Source organism: Mus pahari, chromosome 1, assembly GCF_900095145.1.
Source record: "Mus pahari chromosome 1, PAHARI_EIJ_v1.1, whole genome shotgun sequence".
Taxonomy (NCBI): domain Eukaryota; kingdom Metazoa; phylum Chordata; class Mammalia; order Rodentia; family Muridae; genus Mus; species Mus pahari.
Window position 1 is genome coordinate 3,233,929 of NC_034590.1, and position 4,744 is coordinate 3,238,672.

Consider the following 4,744-nt stretch of genomic DNA (forward strand, 5'->3'; position numbering starts at 1 on the left):
TGGATTTCTGAGTTCGAGGCCAGCCTGGTCTACAGAGTGAGTTCCAGGACAGCCAGGGCTACACAGAGAAACCCTGTCTCGAAAAACAAAAACAAAAAAAATTTAAAAAAATTAAAGTTACACCAGTCAATTAGAGACTAGCTTGAGCTACAAGTCTCCCTATCTCAAAAAGCCAAAATGAAAACTAGTTGTGGTAGTTCACAGAGGCCTCCACCTGTGCAGGAGAATCAGTAGTTGAAGAGTTCTAGGCCCGCCTGAGCTATGTGAGAGACTGTCTCAAAACCCAAAGACTTTAATAAATAGCATGGTGGCACACAAAGATGCTAACAAATCTTGTTCTGCTACGCTCAATCTTTTCTTTATTGAGACAGGGTATCACTATAGATCTGGCTATCCTGGAACTCACAGAAATCGATCTTCCTACCTCTGCCTCATGTGTGCGCGGATTAAAGGTGTGTTTTGTTCCACCATACCCAGCTTATGACAGGTTGCTAGGCATATTATTACTCGGCTGCAGACAGATTTGGAAGCTCGAGGCCCTCCTCAGCTGTGTAGCAAGTTCTAGACCAGTATGGCTGACATGAGACTGTCTCAAAAACAAAAAGCAAAAGTGCACAGATGAAACTTGGAACACTGAAGATCTGAACACCTAAACAGGGAGCATCAACAACCCTTCCTGTCAGTAACCCATCCTTTAGCTCATCCTTCAAAACACTCCCTGCCAGCGACACCGGCAGCCAAAACCGAGAAGACTTCGGCTCTCCAGTTATAATTGCAAATGGAAAAATCTCAACTGAATGATTAGGAAATTGAGGGCAGGGGAAAGCACCTGGCAAACCACCCATCACCACCTTGTCCTCAACATCTCATCACCTCCTAACTAGGCACTGCCTACACCCGGCCTCCAGCCGTAACACAAGCAGAGCATTTCGGTACTGCAGTGAGGAGAATGGCAACAGCTGTGTGCAGCAGCCAGATGACATAAAATTCAGGGTGCTTTGTTTTTTCTTGTATGTTTTCAAAGGAGGTCTTATATAGCCTGGGGTGACCTTGAACTCATGAAATTAAAAATAACTTAAGAGTTAGAGAGAGACATGGCTCAGCAGTTAAGGGCATTGTGTGCTCTTCCAAAGGACCAGGGTTCAATTCCCAGGACACACACATGGAGGTCACAGCTATCTATAACTCCAGCTCAAAGGGATCTGACACCCTCACACCAATGAACATAATCAAATAAATATATATTGTCTGGGCAGTGGTGGCACATGCCTGTAATCCCAGCACGGGGGGTAGGGGTGGGGCAGAGACAGGGAGATTTTGAGGTCAATGTCAGCTTGGTCTACAGAGTAAGCTCTGGGACAGCCAGGGCTACACAGAGAAACCCTGTCTTGAAAAACCAAAAAAAAAATTATGATTACATGCCAGGGATGTGTATATGGTACTGATGCTAGCAGAAGCCTGACGAAGACACTGGGTGTCCTGGGGCTTGAGGAGGTGGCCGGAAGCTGTGTATGACATGAATGCTGGGAACTGAACTCTGGTTCTTTGCATGACTGGTGCAACCTAATGCAAGCCCAGAGACCCGAGTTCAGTCCTTGGATCCACAGTGGAAGAAAAGAACTGGCTCCTGGAAGTTGCCCTCTGACTTTCACACATGTGGACATATATGATATGTGCCTGTCCACCTGCATTCCTTTCCCCAACATTAATAATACTAAAACAAATTCTTTAAAGAGGAAAGAGGAGCCAGGTGTGGTAGCCCACACCCTTAATTAATCCCAGCACTCAGGAGGCAGGGGCAAGTGGATCTCTGTGGGTTCAAGGCCAGCCTCATCTACAGACTGAGTTCCAGGGCTACCTAGAGAGACCCTGTCTCAACTACTATCATCACCACCCCAAAAAAGATTGGAAAAATACTACCCAAAGAGGTTCAAAAGCAGGCCTACTGCCAAGAAGCACAGGAACTGAAACCCAGTGAGAAAGGGCTTCTGGGAAGTAAGTTGAAAGCCTGCCTGGGAGCCAAAAGGAACATTTATCAGCCCTCCTCAGGAACGTTTGGGATTTGTTCCAGGGGCTTATTGATAAGGAATTACATCCTCTTTTTTAAGATTTATTTATTTATTATATGTAAGTACACTGTAGCTGTCTTCAGACACTCCAGAAGAGGGCGCCAGATCTCATTACAGATGGTTGTGAACCACCATGGGTTGCTGGGATTTGAACTCAGGGCCTTCAGAAGAACAGTCGGGTGCTCTTACCTGCTGAGCCATCTCACCAGCCCCAGAATTACATCCTCTTAACAGTCACAAGGTCCTGAACTAACAGTAGCTTAAGCAAGTTATGAAGTCCATGGAACCAGCAACATGAAGTTACACCGTAGTCACAAACTCCCCAAGCTATGGCTTACTACAGCCCAGGTATAGGCCTTGCTTATGCTATGTGCTGTGTAGGTCTTGGGTATTCCAGCTCTTCAGTATTTTAGTTGGTGACTCAGCTTGGAGGAGCTGTCCCAACTTGGAGCATTTGGTCTTACAAGGGGAGGCAAAGGTAGAGCTCTGTGGCTTAGCAGTTAAGAGCATTGTCTGCTCTGCCAAAGGGCCTGCCTTTGGAAGAGACCTACTGAGTGGCTCCTGGGAAATGTTATGTGTAGGAGTAGCCCATAATACTGTAACGCATGTTCTTCAGGCACAGCAATTATGTGTAGTAAGTGGCTCACCAATGGAGTAGGGATGCACGCCTTTCCTGTGTGGAGAGGCAGCAAAGGTTTTGAGCAGTGCGACTCACCACAGGATTTTGCTTTAATTTAAGATTTATTTTTATTTTTATTTATTTATTTTTTATTTTATTTTATTTTATTTTTTTTGTTTTTCGAGACAGGGTTTCTCTGTATAGCCCTGGCTGTCCTGGAACTCACTTTGTAGACCAGGCTGGCCTCGAACTCAGAAATTCGCCTACCTCTGCCTCCCAAGTGCTGGGACTAAAGGCGTGCGCCACCAACGCCCGGCTTAAGATTTATTTTTAATTCTTTATGTGTGTTGTATATGCATGTGATGTCAGATATCTAGGAAGATAGAGACAATGATCTTCCTGGAGTTAGAGTTAGAGGCTGTGAGCCTTCTGGGGTCGGGGTACTGAAAACCAAACTTGGACTCATTTCCTCCGTAAAAACAGTGTGCTCTCTTGCCTGTTGAGCCATGTCTCCAGTACCCTTATGTTTCTCTTGTAGGAAACAAGAGTAGAGGTTGGCATACCAGCACTGGGGTAGCAGCTCCAGCATCATCCACGATGAGGGGTCCTCTCCTGCTCAGTCATCCTTAGCCTGTGGCTCCAGGATGGCTATCGGTGCCCCAGCTCCCGTGCCCTTGGCATTCCTGAGAGGGAGGAAACACAGAACAGGTCTCAACTCTAAACTGAGACAGCTCTCTTACCAGGCCTTCCTAGGAACCCCATTCACTGGTCGCTTTGTCATTATTGGTCCCCAACAACTGTAAAAGAGGCTGGGGTGGGGTCTTCTAGCTATACACTTAACCACCTAGAGGAAATCACTAGTTATGTTAATAAAGCCTTTAGAGGATGCTGTTCTGTCCTCTCAATGTGACCAGCCAGGCTACCACACGTGATGGAAAGGTGAACACTTGTCCGGCGGGCCCAGCATCGTGGATGCTGCTACCTAGAGGAATACAAGAGAAAAAAAACCAGACCTAGTTCTAGAGAGGTTTTGTTATGCTAGTCATTTTCTTCTTTGTTCCTTGAACCATTCTGATTCTGCTGGAGTATCCTGTCTCAGTTCTGCTTCCAACACTACAGGAAAGAGTGCGTTGGCCAGAACATGGTGTGTGACTCAGCTGGGATAGATGCTAATGACCTCAATGTTGGACTTCCATTAGGAAGGAAAGAGAGGGTAGCTATTGGAGTAGCCCACTAGCAGGCTCTGCTCAGGGACGGAAGGGCTGTTGCTTCAGTAGGTCTTGTGTCTGTGTCCAGGAAGCACGGGCTAGTGAGTACATTTGGCTCCCAGGTGGAGGCTGAGGGACTGCGACATTCAGACTCCCTGGCTGTGTGCCTGGAGTTCTGTTGTGTGTGTACCACAGTGTCTCTGAGTCAGCCCTTTCATCCCTTTTACCTGTAGTCCCTGCTCTATGCAGCTTTTGTAAGGGAAGTCTTGTCCTGTCATTTCTCTGTCCCACCGACTTCCTCACTTTTAGTCTTTTTAGGTTTTCACGTTTCCTTCCCATACTTCTGGTTGGTTGATGTAGTTTTTATAGACATGGACTCTATATAACCCATACTGGCCTGTAACTTGCTGTGTAGCCCAGGCTAGCCTCAAGCCTGCAATCCTCCTGCGTTTGCCTTCCACATTCTGGAATTACAGCCATATGTCACCACACCCCACCTCCTGTGGTTTCTTTGTGTAAATATAAGCAAACTAGAATGCACATCCTTATTTCCCTTTGATATTTTATTTTTATTTTTTTAAGATTTATTTATTATATGTAAGTACACTGTAGCTATCTTCAAACACTCCAGAAAAGGCTGTCAGATCTCGTTATGGATGGTTGTGAGCCACCATATGGTTGCTGGGATTTGAACTCATGACCTTTGGAAGAGCAGTCGGTACTCTTACCCGCTGAGCTATCTCACCAGCCCCCCTTTGATATTTTAGTATTACTTTTTAAAATGTATGTATGTGTATTAGTCAGGGTTCTCTAGAGTCACAGAACTTACAGATAGTCTCTATATAGTA